The sequence below is a fragment of the Schistocerca americana genome, chromosome 5 (genome assembly GCF_021461395.2).
Source record: "Schistocerca americana isolate TAMUIC-IGC-003095 chromosome 5, iqSchAmer2.1, whole genome shotgun sequence".
In the NCBI taxonomy this organism is placed as follows: domain Eukaryota; kingdom Metazoa; phylum Arthropoda; class Insecta; order Orthoptera; family Acrididae; genus Schistocerca; species Schistocerca americana.
The window spans coordinates 68442643-68466385 of NC_060123.1; positions in this window are offsets into that span (position 1 = coordinate 68442643).

A 23743-nucleotide genomic window follows, 5' to 3' on the forward strand; every position below is an offset into this window, starting at 1 on the left:
TTCTTTTACGTTAAGGTAGAAGCCATTTGTCTGATATGGACCCCTGACTGTTGTTTTTTTCGTGATAGTGGCAATGCTCAAGCAGACCAAAAAATTGTAAAGCTTATTTAACTGTAGTGTTAGAGCATCCCAGCTGTGGTCGTGACAGCTGATTTCAGTGGACGAATACTCCTACAGAAAAAGGATGACGAGTGTGGAAAATCACTTCAAGAAGTTCATTTTGACTGTCAAAGAAATCTACCACTTTAACGAAAATATTTATTAATGGGGCTTGTAAATCCCTTTTAGGATACGCAGGTTGTACACGAAGTTAACTCTGCGCTTCTCCGCTTGTAGCATTAGAGGGTTTTTCGACAGTAGTAATTATCTGGAATATTCTCTTTGAAATTCTGAAGATAGCAGGGGTAAAATACAAGCAGCGAAAAGTTATTTACAACTTCTACAGAAATCACACGACCATTATAAGAGTCAAGGGGCATGAAAGGGAAGCAGTGGTTGAGAAAGGAGTGAGACAGGGTTATAGCCTATCCCCAGTTATATTCAGTCCATACACTAAAGGAAACCAGTTAGGAGTAGGAATCAAAGTTCAGGGGAAAAAAATAAAAACTTTGAGGTTTGTCGGTGACACTGTAATTCTGTCAAAGACAGCAAAGGACCTGGAAGAGTAGTTGAACGGAATGGACAGAGTCTTGAAAGGAACATATAACATGTACAAAAACAAAAGCAAAAGAAGAATAATGAAATGTATTCAAATTAAATCTAGCGATAGTGAGGGAATTAGATCAAGAAACTAGACACTTAAACTGGTAGATGAGTTTTGTTAGTTGGGCAACAAAATAACTGATTATGGCGAAAGTAGAGAGGATATAAAATTTAGAATGGCAATGGCAAGAAAAAGAGAAATTTTTTAACATCGAATACAGATTTAAGTTACCTTCCATTCTGAAAGCTGTTGCACTCAGCGACTGTTCTATTGACTTGTAAATTATAGATTTTCAGCGATCAGTCGTTCTTTTTAAATTTTATTGGCAGTCTAGATTTCAGCTAGAAGCTAGCCGTTTTCAGTGCACTATTATTTTTGCTCATTGCGTATTCAATGAACTGCGGATGAAGCCCGACCAACAGGCATTACATGCATTGAGCAAAAATAACAGTGCATTGAAAACGGCTTGCTTCTAGCTGAAATCTAGATCTGCCAATAACATTTAAAAAGGACGACTGATCGCTGAAAATCTATAATTTACAGATTTAAGTGTTAGGAAATCTTTTCTGAAAGTATTTGTATAGAGTGTAGCCACGTATGAAAGTGAAATAAGGACGATAAACAGTTTACACAAGCCGCGCGGGATTAGCCGAGCGGTCAAAGGCGCTGCAGTCATGGACTGTGCGGCTGGTCCCGGCGGAGGCTCGAGTCCTCCCTCGGGCATGGGTGTGTGTGTTTGTCCTTAGGATAATTTAGGTTAAGTAGTGTGTAAGCTTAGGGACTGATGACCTTAGCAGTTAAGTGCCATAAGATTTCACACACAAATTGGCTCTGAGCACTATGGGACTTAACATCAATGGTCATCAGTCCCCTAGAACTTAGAACTACTTAAACCTAACTAACCTAAGGACATCACACAACACCCAGCCATCACGAGGCAGAGAAAATCCCTGACCCCGCCGGGAATCGAACCCGGGAACCCGGGCGTGGGAAGCGAGAACGCTACCGCACGACCACGAGATGCGGGCATTTCACACACAGTTTACAGAAGAAGGGAGTAGAAGCTTTCGAAATGTGGTGCTACAGAAGAATGCTGAAGATTAGATTGATAGATCGCGTAACTAGTGATTAGGTACTGATAAGAACTGTGGAGGAAAAGAAATATGTGGCCCAACCTGACTACAAGAAGTGGTCTGTTGATAGGACACATCCCGAGATATCAAGCGATCAGCAAATTAGTATTGGAAGGAAGTGTGGGGGGGTAAAAATCGTAGAAAGAGACCAAGATATGAATGCAGTAAGCGTATTCAGAAGAATGTAAGTTTCAGCAGTTATTCGGAGATGATGAGATTTGCACAGGATAGAGTAGCATGGAGAGTTGCATTGAACCAGTCTTCGGAATGAAGACTACAACAGAGAACAACAGTAATAATCCCAACAGCCTTGTCCTCTTCCTGGTATTTCCGCCCAAGAGTACCGCCGACAACTGGAATTCCGCACGGCACGTGGCGTGTTGCGAGCTAGTTTTAATTAAAGCGACAAATTAAATTGTCATTCGTGTATATGGCGCCATCTGTCATGGTTTTCCCTCATCCACTGTAATTCAAACACGCTTTTAGGCTGACAGTTACAACACTGCCACCCGACGGAATATTTCGAGACGTCCTCCTGAACCGATGCCAAGTGTCGACTTTCTCCAGTCATCTACATCTACATGATTACTCTGCAATTCACATTTAAGTGCTTGGGAGAGAGTTCATCGAACCACAATCATGCTATCTCTCTACCATTCCACTCCCGGACAGCGCGCGGGAAAAACGAACACCTAAACCTTTCTGTTCGAGCTCTGATTTCTCTTATTTTATTTTGATGATCATTCCTACCTATGTAGGTTGGGCTCAACAAAATATTTTCGCATTCGGAAGAGAAAGTTGGTGACTGAAATTTCGTAAATAGATCTCGCCGCGACGAAAAACGTCTTTGCTTTAATAAATTCCATCCCAACTCGCGTATCATATCTGCCGCACTCTCTCCCCTATTACTTGATAATACAAAACGAGCTGCCCTTTTTTGCACCCTTTCGATGTCATCCGTCAATCCCACCTGGTAAGGATCCCACATCGCGCAGCAATATTCTAACAGAGGACGAACGAGTGTAGTGTAAGCTGTCTCTTTACTGGACTTGTTGCATCTTCTAAGTGTCCTGCCAATGAAACGCAACCTTTGGTTCGCCTTCCCCACAATATTATCTATGTGGTCTTTCCAACTGAAGTTGTCCGTAATTTTAACACCCAGGTACTTAGTTGAATTGACAGCCTTGAGAATTGTACTATTTATCGAGTAATCGAATTCCAACGGATTTCTTTTGGAACTCATGTGGATCACCTCACACTTTTCGTTATTTAGCGTCAACTGCCACGTGCCACACCATACAGCAATCTTTTCTAAATCGCTTTGCAACTGATACTGGTCTTCGGATGACCTTACTAGACGGTAAATTACAGCATCATCTGCGAACAACCTAAGAGAACTGCTCAGATTGTCACCCAGGTCATTAATATAGATCAGGAACAGCAGAGGTCCCAGGACGCTTCCCTGGGGAACACCTGATATCACTTCAGTTTTACTCGATGATTTGCCGTCTATTACTACGAACTGCGACCTTCCTGACAGGAAATCACGAATCCAGTCGCACAACTGAGACGATACCCCATAGGCCCGCAGCTTGATTAGAAGTCGCTTGTGAGGAACGGTGTCAAAAGCTTTCCGGAAATCTAGAAATACGGAATCAACTTGAGATCCCCTGTCGATAGCGGTCATTACTTCGTGCGAATAAAGAGCTAGCTGCGTCGCACAAGAACGATGTTTTCTGAAACCATGCTGATTACGTATCAATAGATCGTTCCCTTCGAGGTGATTCATAATGTTTGAATACAGTATATGCTCCAAAACCCTACTGCAAACCGACGTCAATGATATAGGCCTGTAGTTCGATGGATTACTCCTACTACCCTTCTTAAACACTGGTGCGACCTGCGCAATTTTCCGATCTGTAGATACAGATCTATCGGTGAGCGAGCGGTTGTATATGATTGCTAAGCAGGGAGCTATTGTATCAGCGTAATCTGAAAGGAACCTAATCGGTATACAATCTGGACCTGGACTTGCCCGTATCAAGCGATTTGAGTTGCTTCGCAAGCCCTAAGGTATCTACTTCTAAGAAACTCATGCTAGCAGCTGTTCGTGTTTCAAATTCTGGAATATTCCATTCGTCTTCCCTGGTGAAGGAATTTCGGAAAACTGCGTTCAGTAACTCCGCTTTAGCGGCACAGTCGTCGGCAAGAGTACCATCGGCACAGCGCAGCGAAGGTATTGACTGCGTCTTGCCGCTTGTGTACAATACATTACAAGTCGATTTATCGAGGAATTTTACTAAGCGAGGTGGCTGCGGCTGCGCGGTTAACGCTCTACCTTGCTGCTTACATGGAAATTACTCATCTTAGTGAGTACCTCAAAAACACAGCCTGCCCTGAAGTGACGTATAGTGTTCCTCGGTTGAGAAAATCTGCAAAAGAGTAGTGACACTACGTGGGTAATAGGGTACATAGGTACACATGGGTTGGAGAAATATATGGAAACACCAAAAACACAATACAGTGCCATGCCTAATAACGTGTAGGAAAACCGTTGGCACTCAAAACAGCTTCCAGTCGTCTGTTAATGGATAGATACAGGTCTTGTATGGTTCTCAAGATAATCCTGTACCATTATGCCAGCAAAACAGTGGCAAGTTCAGATAAAGATGATGGAGGCGGATAGCGGTCAAACAAGCTTCTCGCAAACATAGACCACAAATGACCATCAGTGTTCTGATCTAGGTCAGGTCTTCACATGTAGCTTTCTAAGCAGTCCTGTCGTTTACTGCCTCCTTCGTTTTCTCATAATTGTATTCTGTCTTTATACTATCTACCACCTAGCATCTTCTGCGTTCTCTTCTTCTTCCATTCTACGTTGCTTCCATACCACATATCGGTACACACTCTCTTTTCCTGTAATGTCGGAGCCAACTGTGTTTCCTCTTCCTGATTGTCTTTAAAATTCTTCTTCTTTCCCCACTCTTCTCAACATCTCCGCGTTTTTCACCTTGTTTACCCATTTTATCCCTTCCATTCTCCTCCAAATCCACATCTTAAAGGCTTCTATTATTCTTTCCTCAATGTCCATGTCTCACCTCTGTATAAGGCCATGCTCCATGTTAAGAACTTCTCTTCCTCCGTTCCCTGTCCACACACCCATATAGGAGCCTCCTCTTCTTTTTAAATGCCTCCTTCGCAATTACTACATACTTTTTCACCTCATTATTGCAGCTCATATCTTCCGTAATTATGACTCCCAGATGTATGAAAATACTATGTTGTTGTTGTGGTCTTCAGTCCTGAGACTGGTTTGATGCAGCTCTCCATGCTACTCTATCCTGTGCAAGCTTCTTCATCTCCCAGTACCTACTGCAGCCTACATCCTTCTGAATCTGCTTAGTGTATTCATCTATTGGTCTCCCTCTACGATTTTTACCCTCCATGCTGCCCTTCAATACTAAATTGGTGATCCCTCGATGTCTCAGAACATGTCCTACCAACCGATCCCTTCTTCTAGTCAAGTTGTGCCACAAGCTCCTCTTCTCCCCAATTCTATTCAATACCTCCTCATTAGTTGAGTGATCTACCCATCTAATCTTCAGCATTCTTCTGTAGCACCACATTTCGAAAGCTTCTATTCTCTTCTTGTCTAAACTATTTATCGTCCACGTTTCACTTCCATACATGGCTACATCCCATACAAATACTTTCAGAAACGACTTCCTGACATTTAAATCTATACTCGATGATAACAAATTTCTCTTCTTCAGAAACGCTTTTCTTGCCATTGCCAGACCACATTTTATATCCTCTCTTCTTCAACCATCATCAGTTATTTTGCTCCCCAAATAGCAAAACTCATTAACTATTTTAAGTGTATCATTTCCTAATCTAATTCCCTCGGCATCACCCGACTTAATTCGACTACATTCCATTATCCTCGTTTTGCTTTTGTTGATGTTCATCTTATATCCTCCTTTCAAGACACTGTCCATTCCGTTCAATTGCTCTTCCAAGTCCTTTGCTGTCTCTTACAGAATTACAGTGTCATCGGCGAACCTCAAAGTTTTTATTTCTTCTCCATGGATTTTAATACCTACTCCAAACTTTTCTTTTGTTTCCTTTATTGCTTGCTCAATATACAGATTGAATAACATCGCGGATAGGTTACAACCCTGTCTCACTCCCTTCCCAATCACTGCTTCCCTTTCATGCCCCTCGACACTTATAACTGCCATCTGCTTTCTGTACATATTGTAAATAGCCTTTCGATCCCTGTATTTTACCCCTGCCACCTTCGGAATTTGAAAGAGAGTATTCCAGTCAACATTGTCAAAATCTTTCTCTAAGTCTACACATGCTAGAAACGTAGGTTTGCCTTTCCTTAATTATTTTCTAAGATAGGTCGTAGGGTCAGTATTGCCTCACGTGTTCCAACATTTCTACGGAATCCAAACTGATCTTCCCCGCGTTCGGCTTCTACCAGCTTTTCCATTCGTCTGTAAAGAATTCGCGTTAGTATTTTGCAGCTGTGACCTGTTTAACTCGTAGTTCGGTAATTTTCACATCTGTCAACACCTGCTTTCTTTGGGATTGGAATTATTATATTAATATATGAATATATGAATTATATTAGTATATGAAAATACTAGCTTGTTCTATATCTTCTTGTCTTATCTTCATAATTGTTCTTAGTTTTACTCAACGTATCATCATACATTTCGTTTTTTTTCTGATTAATTCTCATTCAGAAATCTCACAGCTCTTATTTAATATTTTTAACATTCCAATCACATTAATGCTCTCTGCCAATAACATCATATATCTGCAGATCGAAAACATTGTATCCTCCTACAACCAACCCGCACTTCTCTTCTTCGTTTCGAACATTTCTGAATAATATGCTCCAGATATATATTAAACAGTATTGGGGAGAGACAGGAGCTTTGTCTCACTCCCCTTCCAATTGTGCGTTCCCCTGATATCTCAGTCTCAATCTGCACTCGTATTTTCTGTGGTAGATACAGATTCTTAATCAGTCTTCTATCTCTTCTGTCGGCTCCGTTCTTCCAAAGAATATCTCCAGGTCTCCAGGTCAATGAAAACAGTATAAACTTCTCCTCTTCTTCCGGTGACCTTCCTTTCCTTGTTTTTCTGTCTCTGCACATCTCTCCTTCAGCCATGTCTCCTTTGTCTTTTCTGTTTCTCTCCATAATTTAGCGTTCAGCTTTCTGTACAAGCTTTTTGCTTCCCCGGTGCCTACTGTCATCCATTTCCTACTTTCTTCCATCTTACCCATCATTGCCTTTGTTAGCCATTCTTCCCTTATTCTTCCAAACTTTCTCATCCCTAAAACTTCTTCTGCAGATTCCTTAAGGTTTTGTTTCAACCTCTTCAATTTGTTCATTATACTCTCCTCATTGGGCCCTCTACTCCATTTTGACATAAACGTGTTCTCCAATTCAACATATTTACCTTCTCCCTGTAGTCTTCCGACGTAAAATTTCTCTCTCGGTTTTCGTCCTCTCAGGCTTCAACCTCGGCTGCAAATCCGCTACCACCATGTTGCGGTCAGAATCTATGCCCGCTCCAGTGTACGCTCTGGCATTCTTTAGGCAGTTCCTTTTACATATTCTGCGTTACAACATAACCAATTTGGTATCTATTTTCGAAACTATTATCGAAATTTGGCATCTGTTCTCATTCAGTCTGGATGTCCATGTATCTCTTCATCTTCCGTAATATTCAAACAATTTGTCTCCAATCACGAGAGAATTTTCTCTGCAGAAATTAATCAGTCCTATTTCCAATTCATATCTCCCAACCGCCCCCCTTTTCTTCCCCCACTCCTAAAACTGCATTAAAATCCCCCATTACGACGATGCAAGCGGTTCTTAAGTCATTTCATAATATTCCTCTACTTCTTCATCAGTGTGTTGACTTGTTGAAATGTGTATTTGTATTAAAACCACATCTTTTTTTTCACGTCTTAACCTCGTCATCTTCAGTCTTTCATCTATATACTCGACTTTCAATACGTTTTTAATCAGCCATTTTCCTATCATAATTGCCAGACCATAGCTGCCACTCTTCTCGCTGCCTGATAAAACAATTTGTACATTACACTATCCAACTCTTCTTTACTCCCCTATCTCACTTCACACATATCTAGAACATCCTATCTTTTGCTTACTTCCTGTTTGGCATTTTCCAGCTTGCCAGCCTGCAATAGTGCGAGTATATTCCATGTTACAACCCATAACTTTCCTTCCCTCTTCCTACTCCGTTTCCTCTTTCCTTCTCCATCCTCCTACAACGGGTCTGTGTCTGATCTCGATGTAATCCCTTACTGGAGATCAGATTGAGAGGAAGTTTTGGTTCGGGATTCTATTACAAACAGAGCCATACCATGTATTTCCTTTCCATGTGGGCAGATGGTTGCCCAGCTGAATTCAACCACTGGGAAGAGACGCTGTAATTTCCATCTTCCGCCCTCGTCACCGTACCGAACTCCATCTTCTCCACCGCTTCCGACGTTGGATGTAGAAAATGAAAGAGAAAGACACACTCAGGCCGCGAAACCTAGACCACAAAGGCTCAATAATATTGGAATTAGGTGGCTATGGTGGATAGGGGAGGCACGACAGTTCAGTTTCGTGCTCACAAAACCAGTCCTGAGCGATGCGAGCTGTGAGAACAGGGACCCTTTTGTCATGGAACACAACTTCACCTTATGCCAGCAAACCTTTTACCATGGGACTGACCTCATCAGTCAAAATGGTCACATAATCCTTGGCAGTAATGTGAACTTGTGGAGTAACCATGAGGCCCCTGGAATACTACGCTATAACTGTCCAAATCATCGCCGAACCACCGCCATCTTTCACTCTTGGGACGTAAACTCTGTCAAGAGTTGGAAACAGTATGAAACAAGGCTCATACGACCAAATGACTTTCTTTCATTGCTGCATAGTCCAGGCTTTATGGCTTTTCCCTGTTATAGAAATTTGCATCACTGATAAGTAGTTTTTCTAATTCCACCTCGCCCTGCGACTCTCTACTTATGGAGCTCCCTACGTGTAGTTTTGGTGCTGACAGGTGAAACATTCAGTTCTGCAGTGATTTTTGCAGCTGTCGCCCTTTCGTCACAATCCTCTTCCAGGACCATTCAACGCACACTTTTGTCAGCATTGTGACTTACCGGATGATTTTTTTCCCGATATCCCTGTAAGTTACGTAAATCTTTCTGTCAATGGCCTTGTCGCAGTGGTAATACTGTTTCTCGTCAGATCATCGAAGTTAAGACCTGTCGGGCTTGGCTAGCACTTGGATGGGTGACCATACGGGTATGCGGTCCTCTTTTGGTAAGAGGGCTGAAACTCAGCCCTTGTGATGCCAATTGAGAAGCTACTTGACTGAGAAGTAGTGACACTGACCACAGACAACTGCTGGGAGAGCGGTGTGCTCACCACATGCCCCTCTGTGTCCGCATCCAGTGACGCCTATCGGCTGAGGATGACATGGCGCTCGGTCGGTACCGTTGGGCCTTCTGAGGCTTGTTCAGACGGTATAAATCTTCGAAACGCTGCGTCTTGAAGCATTACGCACTTCTGTTGCCTGGTTACGGAATCACCCACTACATCTACATCTACATTTATACTCCGCAAGCCACCCAACGGTGTGTGGCGGAGGGCACTTTACGTGCCACTGTCATTACCTCCCTTTCCTGTTCCAGTCGCGTATGGTTCGCGGGAAGGACGACTGTCTGAAAGCCTCTGTGCGCGCTCTAATCTCTCTAATTTTACATTCGTGATCTCCTCGGGAGGTATAAGTAGGGGGAAGCAATATATTCGATACCTCATCCAGAAACGCACCCTCTCGAAACCTGGCGAGCAAGCTACACCGCGATGCAGGGCGCCTCTCTTGCAGAGTCTGCCACTTGAGTTTGTTAAACATCTCCGTAACCCTATCACGCTTACCAAATAACCCTGTGGCGAAACGCGCCGCTCTTCTTCGGATCTTCTCTATCTCCTCCGTCAACCCGATCTGGTACGGATCCCACACTGATGAGCAATACTCAAGTATAGGTCGAACGAGTGTTTTGTAAGCCACCTCCTTTGTTGATGGACTACATTTTCTAAGCACTCTCCCAATGAATCTCAACCTGGTACCCGCCTTACCAACAATTAATTTTATATGATCATTCCACTTCAAATCGTTCTGCACGCATACTCCCAGATATTTTACAGATGTAACTGCTACCAGTGTTTGTTTCGCTATCATATAATCATACAATAAAGGGTCCTTCTTTCTATGTATTCACAATACATTACATTTGTCTATGTTAAGGGTCCGTTGCCACTCCCTGCACCAAGTGCCTATCCGCTGCAGATCTTCCTGCATTTCGCTACAATTTTCTAATGCTGCAACTTCTCTGTATACTACAGCATCATCCGCGAAAAGCCGCATGGAGCTTCCGACACTATCTACTAGGTCATTTATATATATTGTGAAAAGCAATGGTCCCATAACACTCCCCTGTGGCACGCCAGAGGTTACTTTAACGTCTGTAGACGTCTCTCCGTTGATAACAACATGCTGTGTTCTGTTTGCTAAAAACTCTTCAATCCAGCCACACAGCTGGTCTGATATTCCGTAGGCTCTTACTTTGTTTATCAGGCGACAGTGCGGAACTGTATCGAACGCCTTCCGGAAGTCAAGGAAAATAGCATCTACCTGGGAGCCTGTATCTAATATTTTCTGGGTCTCATGAACAAATAAAGCGAGTTGGGTCTCACACGATCGCTGTTTCCGGAATCCATGTTGCTTCCTACATAGTAGATTCTGGGTTTCCAAAAACGACATGATACTCGAGCAAAAAACATCTTCTAAAATTCTACAACAGATCGACGTCACCGATCACAGATCGACGAGCACCGATAATTTGACCACTTTCAAATTCACATAAGCCAGACATAATGCACTCACAACTGAACACAACACTGTTCTGATCACGGCTAGCACTAGCAACGGATTGAGGACTTGAGCATCTGCATTTTACGCTCAAGCATGCATTTCTTGCGGTATTTCGATATCTTTATCCAATACCTGTGCATGTATCTGTATAATATTGTTGAAATGAGTTGTTTTTTGTTGTGGCTGTGCCCTCTTTTAATGCTTTGTGGTTCCTGGCTGGATGAGGAGAGGGTGAAATGATAGGTGGGTAGCCGGTTCCCACTCACTGGAACACAAAATGCATACGAGATTAAAGTATACTTTATTACAGGAACCAACTGGGTACTTAACTTCAATGATAATTCTTGAGCCGGCCGTGGTGGCCTAGCGGTTCTAGGTGCTTCAGTCCGAAACCGCGCGACTGGTACGGTCGCAGGTTCGAATCCTTGTAATGTGCCCACAGAAAATACCCTCTACCACGCACCAATAAATCATTTTCAATCAAACCATCCACATTCATTCACCTTGGAAAAGTTATCTGATCCGATTTTCTCGCAATATATGCGGCGACAGCTCGACGACGCCAAAGTATCTTCTAGTGCGTTTATTCTTTGAAATAACAGAGATGCATATATGCATTCTCCATGGTTGTTAGAGTGGTAACTAGGACAGCTTCTGGAGTATCTGTTGAGGAATTGACGTGTTTCTGAGAGATACATATTCTGCTTTTCTTCTCGCTAAAGCGAGCCAATTAACATTTGTGCCGCTAGCGGTTTGTTTGAAGAGAAAGAGACTGTAAACGGAAAATAATTAAGACGTGGAATCACCGGAGATCTGGACATGTAATGGAGATGGGTTTAATACACAATTTCCTTCATAACTAAGGTTTGTGACATTTTTGTTCTGGAGTGAATGAACGAATGAGGTTTTTTCTGAATCATTTGATGATCACGTTGGCCCTGTGATTAGTGGGGAAGTTTCAGCTGTGTCGAAGAGAGCCTGCTATCACTGAGTCTGTGTTAAATCGTCCAAAAAGGCTTCGTACACATCTGGAATTCGCAATCTTTCGTAAAAGGAACAAATTGTCCAAACGATTGAATCTCCCGACTGAATGCAGTGTTTAACAGTAATAATAAATGTAAAGATCTCTTACAGCAAGCCAGCCGCTGATTACCAAGACGAAGGACTCCACCAAAGATTCTATTTGGCTGATTTCACGTAATGAAATATTATATTAAAAACTGTACATAGATAAAGGAGGGAAAGAGAGAGAGCGAGTGAAAATACTAATAATCCTCCATTAGTCTAACTTTTCGCCTGTCTTATCACGGATCAGCCAAGAAATGGGAGGCCCTTACTTTACTGTATAGATTTATGTGTGAAGGTGAAGGGATCTTAAAGGCAACAGATACACGTCTATACAGACAAGACATTACACAGAGTTAGCGGCTAGCTGCATTCATCATCTATTCTTAGATGAAGAGACGGCAACTTATTATCCGAACATTTAAAAATGTTAAATCCTGCCTCTGGCATGGATGTGTGTGATGTCCTTAGGTTAGTTAGGTTTAAGTAGTTCTAAGTTCTAGGGGACTGATGACCTCAGATGTTAAGTCCCATGGTGCTCAGAGCCATTTGAACCATTTTTTGATAATTCTTGAGTCTTGCCCGTGTCCACATCACAACTATATACAAAGACTAACGTTGCCTCACGGCTAGCTAAGGTTCGAGGCAAAGACTATCACTGTGGAAGACTAGAGCACAGTGCGACGTACTGAGGTGCCGTGTGAACTGAGGTCCTGAGATTGAGAGATTGAGGCAGCTCGGTCGGTGGCGGCGACATACATGCACGCTTCTCGCAGGGGAGGTTATCGGCGTGTAGCCTGGTGACGTGTCTTGGTCTTCTCTTGTCATAGGCCCACCTAGTTCAGCGCCTGCTATACAATGTTTCCTAGTGCCGACCAGTGTGCTAGCGAATGCGTACGCCAGCACACTTTTACCAGGTCTGTCTGTAACTACTAGGCGAAGAAAAGTTCTTCCATTACAACACTTATTTTGCATTGTCACTTCGAGGACATACAGTTCGTACGAACTCCGTCCTTGCACACTGCTCCAGAAATGAAAGAACGAAAATACGCAGAGTTTGTAGTGAATCTTCCGCTCTTACAGCACTCTCTCTCTTTCTCCCCCCCCCCCCCCACCCCTCTCTCTCTCTCTCTAGTAACCAGTCTAAAGCTTTAACTCAGACCTGACATTGAAAGAACCGCACTCTTCTTCATTTAATAAACAGTTCATCTAAAAAACACAGTTGGGTTGGGTTATTTGGAGGGAGGAGACCAAACACCGAGGTCATCGGTCTCATCGGAAAAAACACAGTGTTTAGTAGTTTCGAATTTTCGTTCAAACAGTATTCATTACTTTTGACAGACAGTTCGTTTTTGTGACTCCACTATACGCAACGCTAAAGTTATACCTACGTGTAAGAAAGTCCTAGTTCCCACAAACAAATCGGAGTGTTTCATAGACGTCATCTATGAATGATTATAAATGTTCACCTATAAACTAAATTCTCCGAAAAGCCACAATTACTCAGTTTTAACGAAAATGCCAAGACTTCTCACTAAATGGCCTCTCGCCACAAAAGCTGGCCACGGACTACTTCAAACTCACGCACAACATTCCTCTTCCAGTCTCGATGCTCGCAAAAGATCTCTTCTCTGATTGGCCGAGTAACACAGCAGCCAATCAGCGTCATATTTCGATTTATATATTCCAGTTCTCTGTCTCTTTGGATCAGTCCCCGTTCCAAAATCAGGTTAGATAAAATTACAGAATAACGTAATCCCGCAAATCAAATAAATACCCCATTTTTATCGTCTAAAGAACTGAAATAAGTTTCAAGTTTATATACTGCCCAAAACTGGCATTTCCCCCTATGTAAGTGACTCGCATCAAGGTTGCATAGTCAGACTCCCAGGCTCAGTCCCACGTAGTACACTGGTGTCCAAAATTAAAGTAGGAAACGTAAATTTTGCATGGTAGCGTCTATTTTGCCATAAAACGGTATACACAGGTGAAGTAAAGTAGGAACAATGTAAAGAATACTGAACGTAAACAACTGCAACATGCATAACGGTAGACAAAAATGTTCTTTGTTATCTTCAACTTAACGGATTCGCACACACAGTTCGACAACTGATTAACGTGTGCAATATGTAGCGTGACCACCTCTGGCAGCAAAACAGGCCTGACAACGACGGGACACGCAGTGAATAGTGTTTTTAATCTCATGTTGAGCCAATAACGGCCATTCTTCCTGCAGAGCTGCTCACAAGTCTTCCTGCAGAGCTGCTCACAAGTGGAGAGTGGTTGGTGTATGATGATGTGATGCAGCTCATCTCCGAAGTGCACCCCAGACATGCCCTACGGAATTCAAATCGGGAGAGCGAGCAGGCCACACCATGCGTGCAATATCTTTCGTTTCCAAGAAAACATCAACCACCCGCACTGTATAAGATCGAGCATCATTGTCCATTAGTACGAAGTCTGGGCCCACAGCACCTCGCAACAACCGCACATGTGGTCTCAAGATCTCGTCAAGATACCTGACAGCAGTTAAATCTTGCCGATTCACCGGTACAACTTCATGATCAACTGTCCGGGTGGTCAACATAATCCCTTCCCACACCATTTGCGATCCTCCTCGATATTCGTCTCTCTTCTCAGTGTTTGGGCTCCGAAATCGTCTTCCCTCCAGATGCGAATGCGTCGAGAATCACTGTCCAGACCAGATCGGTACTCATCTATGAGCAGAACATTGGCATAATGTTCGATTGTCCAGGTGGCATGTTGACGACTCCAATGTAGACGTTCTCTTCTGTGAAGACGCATCACAAGTAGACATACAGCATGTCTGCGACAATAAATGCCACTCTGCTGAAGCCTTCTGTATACTGTTTGCCTCGATACAACACGTCCAGTGGATGCTGCGAGGTGAGATGCCAGCTGCTGTGCAGTAATAAGGCGTTACTGTCGTGCCCTTACATCTAAATAGCGGTTCTTTCTTTCTAAGGTCACACGTGGTCGGCTCTGCCCTGGCCTTTGGGATGCAGTTTGTGCCTCTATAAACCGTCGCCGCACCCGACAAACAACAGAACGATTCACATTAAGCCTTGGGGCACATCAGTATGCGACTGTCGTGCTTCCATTCTTGCTATGGCCCTTCCTCCACTGCCTGAGAGACTGGTACGCGTCATCTCTGTGGCATACTGCACACAGACGTCTAAAGCTAGCGAAATGAGGGATGCTCAACCACCGGACCTACCGATAGATGGCTCTACCAGCTGATTACTGTCGTCTGTATTGACCGCCATATTCGAATTTGGCAAGAAGTTTAAAACTCTCGGTCTGTACGGTGTATAAGGAATTAAGGATTATCGAAATGGTGATTTCTTATTACGCTTTCAATTGTACGAAGCGATGGAGTAAGGAAAGTGACTTACCATTTCACAGGTAATAGGACTACCGATACAATACGATAAAAAAACAGACTTAACGCGTTTGCTAATTCGATGCTTCTGAACAGGTTTCCGCTAAAGCACCCAGAGCTGCTAAAGAAGTGTATTACTTCCGTGAAGCGGAAAGGTTTTAATCCTACGTCTTGCAGTTCTCTTTGCAGAAACCATTTCCGGCAAGATGATTACGTAGTGAGCCCTGGAACGTGGAAGAAACGTCTCAAACCCGAAGCAGTGCCACCAGAGTTTGACTTTCCGACTCATTTGATTCCACCAAATAAACAGCCACGACGACATGTTGTTAGGGTTTTGAGTGACAGCGATGCTTCTCCATTTGAGGTAGCTAATTAATTTCCTTGCTATGTGTGTGCTTTTTACTTTTGTGAATTTATTTCGTACGGACACAAATGGGCTACATAGGCCTAAACAATGTTGTAATACAGGTCCATATTTTTGTTTTTAGCGTTCTGTCATGGAATTCGTGCTCGATTTGCCACTGCAGAACCTACTGATTGCGTGGAGAATGTTGTAAATGAGAATTCTTCCGTGTAAAGCATGTCCCATTTATCCAATGCAGAAGCTGCGAATTGTGTCGAAAACGTTAGTATAAGCATGTTTTCGCACGCCCAAACTTTTCTTATAATATTGTTTCATCAAGCCTTGAGTTATTCCAATCATATATAACGAAATTATTTCTTTATTTTAGAGTGCAGTTGGTTCTTCAGTAATTGATTGTGGTATACAGTCGAAAGTAGAAATGGAAGACAAGTCGACCGAAACTTGCAATTTTTTCTCAGACATTGTGCACGAATTAAAACGTAAACTGAAGTGTGTCTGCGAAAAACTTCGAAGAAGAGAGAAGAAAGTGTTTTCCATGGATGACATCATAAGTTGATTGAAGGAGAAGGGGCATCTTCCTGAGAATTAACATAACTTCCTCAATCATTAGTGTGCAATTTAGTGAACAACTCTCTCTCGTCAAAGGGTAACAGATACACAACAAATGTGAAAATGTTTGCGATGACTGTGTACTTTTATTCACCAGCAGCATATGAACACCTGCAAAAATTAATGCCTCTGCCCCTGAAATCATTGATTTCCAAATGGTTGTCAAGTGTAGACTGTGAACCTCGCTTCTTAAAAGAGGTTTTTAGGTACTTTGATTTGAACCCAACTGTAAGGGACCAGTTCAGCAATTCATGTCTAATTGTAGACAGTATGAAAATTAGGAAGCAAGTAGTTTGGGACCAAGGAACTAAGCAATACACAGGTTTTTTAGACTTTGGTGGGGTAGTGCCACAGTCGAAAGAAGTAATAGAGGCATCTGAGGCTCTGATTTTCATGCTTGTCTCTATTAAAGGCAAATTTAAATGCCTGATTGCATATTTCTTTATCAACGGTGTACAGGCAAATAATCAGGCCACACTGATAAAATCTGCTTTAGAGAGGCTGCATAGTTCTGACATTAGGGTTTGGTGTGTTACTTGTGATGGCTGCAAGGTAAATATAAGCACTTTACGTTCACTTGGCTGTACTTTAAATTATTCCAAGGGTGATTTTAAAAGCAACTTTCCTCATCCTGCGGAAAAATTCAATGTTTATTGTATCTTTGACATGTGACATATGATTAAGTCAGCCAGAAATGCTCTAGCAGAAGTATCTGCTATTGAGTCTCCAACTGGCATTATTAGATGGCATTCCATTGAGCAGTTGAACAAGGTACAACAAGAAGAAGGTATGACATTTGCCAACAAACTATCAGGACAACATATAAGTTATGTAAATAGAAAAATGATTGTTTCATTAGCTGCACAGACTTTGAATTCTAGCATGGCAGATAGTATAGAGTTTTTGAGGAGGGTTGGTGATCCAAATTTTAAAGGAAGTGAAGCAACAGTAGAATTTTTGTATTATATTGATAGGATTTTTGATATTCTGAACTCCAGAAATCCATTAGGTAAAGGGTATAAGAGCCCCCTGAGACTTGACAACAAATCTTATTGGCTTGGTATTTTCAGAGACACTGAAAATTATGTCAAAAGCTTAAAAATCATTGGTGTTCCATTGCTGCTCCATGCAAGAAATACTTTTGCTTTTGGGATAATTTTCAATATGCAATCAGTCAGGCACATAGCTCTGTTAAGTATGCTTCGTGTTAAATCTTCTCTGAAGTATTTGCTAACATATAAACTGTCACAAGACCACATAGGGCTTTTTTCTCCTGCATTCGGCCCAGAGGTGGTTGGAACAAAAATCCAAATGCATACCAGTTCAAATGTGCCACGAGATTGTTGCTCTTCGGTAACAGTGTCACTGCAATGAATGGGAATTGCTCAAATTTTATTGTGTGTTGTTTGCCACCTGTTTATGATCTCCATGCAAGAAAGCATGTAGTAGAAAGTGATGAAAGTACTACAGAAAATGAAATAGAGAAGTGGTGTGCACTTGTTGATGATAAGATTAAGTTCTCATTTTACAAGCAAAACATACTCTATTATATTGCAGGGTATGTGTCATTGTGCTTGTCGAGGCAGATTACATGTAAAGACTGTCTTCACATACTGAAGCCACCACTAGTTAAATCTGCATTAGAATGTGTTGCTCTCTATGCTTTTCCCAATACGGCCAGTAAAAATGCATTTGTAAATTTTGTTAACTGGGGAAAACTGGTTAAAACAAGTGACTGCATATACTCTGTTGTAGAATACTCAGAGAAACTGTTTCAGATGTTTGTGATTGCTGGGGATATGCGACGGAAATATATACAGGCCAAGATATTGCATTGTGTTAAAAATAAATTTGTAGATTACCCATTTCCTGCTCTTGGTCATGATTACCATTATGAAATTGGGATTGAGGACTTACATTGGACTCAACTTGTTTGTAAGATTGCATCCCTGTACTCCTGCATATGCTTAAAAACATACGCAAAAAAATGTCTGCTGAGAAAATTTTAAACAACAAATCAAGTATTAGGCAGAAGTTAAATAAGCTCATATTGTTTAATCATGTATAGTGCTCAAATTGGAAAAGATTATGTAATGGGACATTCCATGCAGATGGGTGTGACATTTTGACAGCTTTTTTAAAACTATTTTGTCCATAGATTTGTTGTTGTGTAATTATGAACTTCAAAGGATGAATCACATTGAAGTAAAATTAACTCTCAACATCCTGTGTAGATACTGTAACAAAATTATAATTGTTTATTATATAAGCTTATTTTAAGATGTCTGCTGTTACAAAATATGCACTTGCATTTAAAACAGGTGATTTGTGTGAAATTAATGAAAAAAATATGTTCTGAGACTTATTTTACAGATGGCTTTCAGTGTGAGAAAATATTTCCCTCAATAACTATGTAACTTGAATTTGATCTAATGGAGTATGCAGTGGCCCTATGTTTCAAACAGTAATGTTTGTGGATACTCTGCAACATAAGAGCAATAAAATTGTTACTCTGTCAATTCTTGTTTTAATACATCCTAGAATGAACACAATGTTCCAATTGATCGTAAGCATTCTTATTACGTTAGAACCATTCCAGAATAAGGGGGCCTGAGTCAGGCAAAACCTAATTTTCTGAATTTTGTCTTTATTTTGCTAGGAGGTCTTTCTATTATATTTTCCTGTGTTTTTTTTGGGGGGGGGGGAGAAGAGAATGCAAATAATCATATAGAATTATCTTTCTAGCACTACAAAGTACAGAATACAGTGGTTACAGTTACACTTGAAAATCTAGGAAATTTCAGTATTTATGTTACATGCCTAATTTTCATCAACATTTACCCTAATTATACGGTTACACTTTTTGCTGATTTGAACTGTATACTACATTTTAGAAAGATTTTGTTTGGGCATAGTAACAAAAGCATTTCATTTTGTTAGTTCGTATGTCCCATACGGAACTGAAATTATGATGTTATGAAAGGAAAGAATTAACATTAAGGAATCTTACTTCACAGAAATTGTGTAACAATACTAGTTAACTTTAACATAAACCATTTAGTTTTCCATTAAGAGTGAAAGCCGTTGCATGAATCACATAAAGAACAAAGTTTCTTATAGGGGACTAAAGTATTTTACTTTTGAATTGTTGCAGGCCGAAAGTATTGTGCTCTTCATATTTCTATTTAAAAAAGTTTGTAACTCAAATTCACAAACAATTTGGAATCTGTACATACATGTGTGTAGCAAGGCACTTTTCATGTGCCATGTGGAACCTTTAATTTTCTGGTTTAAATATAATTTATTTCATGAACCAAATGAATACCAACAATGTCTGAATGCACTATTTACCATTTAGAAGAAGCAATATTAGTGTACAGAATAACAAATCTCATGAAAAATTCGAGAGATTGTTCTGTACAGAACTTGGAATGGCTCTTTATCAATAGCAGGTAAAAAGAAGGCTTATATTAAATGTTCAAAGAAACCAGTCAGCACCTCTTAATTCACCATAGATGTGATACAGTAATAAAACAATTTACTTTTTTCAGAATTTCTGCTAAGTATTAAAAGTTGAAGACCTATTCAATTAGTATTTGCTTTACCAATAAACTGTAGTACAAGCACACGTATAAGCAGGTAATTATGGGAGTCAAGAGTTATGTTAAAATTAAAGATACTGACTGGTGTTACTTGCTCACAAAACATTGTAGTTGCTGTACAGTTTATGCTGTGTGTGGTGTACCCAATGTGATTCCTGGAGGACATAATATTCTCTTATCCTATGGGAGTGCACTGGTACCACACCTATTGAAAGTAAGTTTTGCTGTGGAATAGTTGTATCAGACGTCTGTATCAGAAAACAAATCTCCACTGTGACACCCTCATTTTCTTGGTATGCTATTAGCTATTATTACAGGAATACTCTTCATATGGAGGAGGGAGAGAGAGAGAGAGAGAGAGAGAGAGAGAGAGAGAGAGATGGACGAGAGAAAATCATGTTCTTAGGAGCAGCAAGCTTTACAGCAGCATATGCTGTTAAAAGCATAATGAGATTTTCTTTTTCATCATTTCCAATATTGTACACAACTTTCTTGCACTTTTATGTTATCACATTTTTCCCTTGAGAATGGAGAACAGAAAGGAAAAAAAAAAGCAAGCTTTCATAAGAACTGAAAACTCTACTTGCACATTTGTTATTTTCAAAATGTTACTCTCTTTCCAAATACTGTTCTGTTTTTTCAGACCAATTCTGAAATTCTCAGGTTATTACATATTATTTACTGTACATTGCCCAGCAATACTTCTGTTGTTACCGGATAGTTTGTAATTTGGCACTACCTTTGTGCCACTGGTATTGGCTAGTGTACTTTTGCAGATAAGAAAATCGACTGGACTAGAATGTCCTGTCAGTATAGGACAAATTCAGACAATATGGAACTTTTTACACTAAATTTGCAATATAATGACACCCTTGTCTCACACAGGTTGTAGCAGCCATTGGGGTGCCTGTCTGGCCACCTTCTGCAGCTTTTGCTTTCAGGTTTGTTTTTTGCTTGGGCCCTATACTGACAACCAGTCAAGACTGGAATCAAGATTCACAGAAATAAAATTCCATGGTTATAATTCATAGTGTAATTAATTTTGCTCACTGACATGTTTTGAATTCAATTTTAAAATAAAACCATGGTACCAGTTATTGTTTGGGTGTCAGACTGGAAAATTACAGTTTTAAGACACCCCAATCTTAAAATTAACAGCTGTGATCGATGTTATTTTCAACAAGTTCCTTCACTTCCTACATCATCATGGATTAGTCCAATATAATATTATTACTAGAGTTAACTTCCAAATGATACAAGTCATGCATTTAAGAGGAGCCTTAACGTTGCCCTTTGTGTTTGTCCCATTTAAATGTATCTTTTGTCTCGTATCAAAGAATGAAGCACTGTCAAAAACTGGTGCTTCTACCTTATCAGTCAGTTAAAATACACCATGCACGTATAGGCGCTAATAAAATCATGGCATTTAAATTTCTGATCAAAGAGAAAGCCAAATTCGTAAATGCATGTTGCAATTACAGTGTCAGTATATAGGCAGATCGGTAATGCAAAACTTCAGATAAAGAAAAATAATAATTTTTTTTCCATTTATACATAAGTAATACTTTAATAGTTCAGTTGTAATTTCTGTTGTCAGTAAAGATACCCCTAAGCAAACGATGTCAACTTTTTTTTCAAGAGACGTCTTCACTGTTTTCCACACTTGATTTTCTGAATTATACATGTAGTTAAAAGCTTTGGCAAGTAAGGTAATTTGTTGACCTCCATTGAATCTTAAATAGTGTTTTAAAACGGGCAAATAAGTAAAGCACTCATAAAATTAATAGTAAACGATTTATAGGTCAGCTTGTCAAACTTCCAAAACACATTCGAATTTAGAAATTTTGTAGCAGAACTGTCAATGTTTTTTCTCGCTAGATTAGAGACACTTCATTATGTTGATGTGTAGATATCTAGAACATCCAATATAAAAGACTTATGAGGGCGCAGAACGAAAAACAATTTCACCCGTGTTGTGACACTTTGTTTTTTGCCAAATTCAGATATGGCGGACACCAGTGATCTCTGGCGGACACTCAATGATATGATCTTTGGCCGGCACGCGCTGGAGCCATCTGTCGATAGGTCCGGTAGTTGAGCATCCCTCATTTTGCTAGCTTTAGATGCCTGTCATACTGCACCGTCTGTGACTGCGTACACGGCGCTTATGGATGTGGGCTACCCTGCAAACACTACCATGTTTGAGATACGCTCTGACGCCATCGCTGGCGTGGTCGTCCGTTGATGGTAATGCCGTCTTCCGTGCACAACACGATAGTATGGACATCTGTTGATAGTTGGTGTGAATATATCATGACTTAGACACAGGACAGGGAAACAGTGGTTTGTTGCTTTAATTTTGGACACCAGTGTAGTAATAATATCAACCACACTTTTTAAAAAATTCCTTTCAAAGCTGAGAATATTACTTGATTTACGCTGAAGAACAAAATATTATATAATTACTTATTTTGGTGACTGAGTATTGAGTTTAAGTTATCATCTGAATGTAAATGGGAGTTAAAAATTGTAGTCTTTTTTTAAATATTTCTTAAACTACTTCAAATATAAAATACAGACATGTAAAACAGTTCACTGCAGTGAATCTGTAAGGCTCTAAAAATTTCATATCAACTAGTGTATGGCAAATGTCTTTACTAAAAGCCAGATTGGTAAATAATTTAGACCATCTACAAAGCATACCCTGGAGGCTGAACGACACACAGTACGCTTTCCATTGTGCTAAACGCATTCGTCAGGGCATCAGAGCCACTGAGACGGATCTTTACAGCATCACAGAATATTACTACGCCACATGGCGCAGAAGTAAGAGGTCGGACTCGATGAAAATTCCCATCCAGCCACATGTAGGCTTTTCCATGATTTTCCTAAACCACTTAAGGTGAATGCCAGGATGGTTCCTTTGAAAAGGCGCGATCAGTTTCTTTTACCACCTTTCCCCAATACGAGTCTGCAGCTGGTGGTCTTGCGGTAGCGTTGTCACTTCCCACGCATAGTGTCCTGGGATTGATTCGCGGCGGGGTCAGGGATTTTTCCTGCTTCGAGGTGACTGGGTGTTGTTGTGTCGTCTGCATCATCATCATCCCCATTAAGGTCGGAGGAAGGCAATGGCAAAGCACCTCCACTTGGACCTAGCCTTGTACAAAGGTGCGAGTCTCCAGCATCGTCCCCTATGCTCCTTGGAGTATGGGACCTCATCATCATCCCAATACGAGCTTGTGCTCTGTCTTTAATAGCATCACCGTCGATGGGACTTCAAACCCTTAATATTCCATCCACATTGCAAAATTTCTTACCACAAAGCAATCTTTGCATACTAGACAAGGGAAACAGCGTCTTGACATACAGTATGCATTATACGAAGTCACTGCTTATAGCATCACTTTAAAATCGTCTATAGAAAGTCATCCACAACGTGCATTCCATAGACAATGATTGTGTGGAAGCGAGCTCGCTGTGTTCGTCCACAAGACCCAGAAAGCAGTAGAAGTGTGTAGTACCGTAACATTTTAGCCTGGATTTGATTACAAAGATATGGATTTTTAAATATATCGGCAAAAATAATTTGTAGTGACATGAGTTTAGCATTTCCTTCTTACCGTTTTGGACTGTATAAGACAACATTCTCCTTGCAAGCTCACAGCATTTATAGAATTAATGCCATTTCACACATTAGTGTTATCAGACATGGCGCACTTAATCACTATAATGACATCAAGGATTCAAATAGTTTACCTTAACATTTTATTCCCAATATAAACTGATTTGCGTGCAATCATATTGAAAACATCTCAATTCTGCTGGTCAATGATTAATAGCGCTGCTATCCGAATATAATTTTCTTTTAACACAGTAATAAAAGCT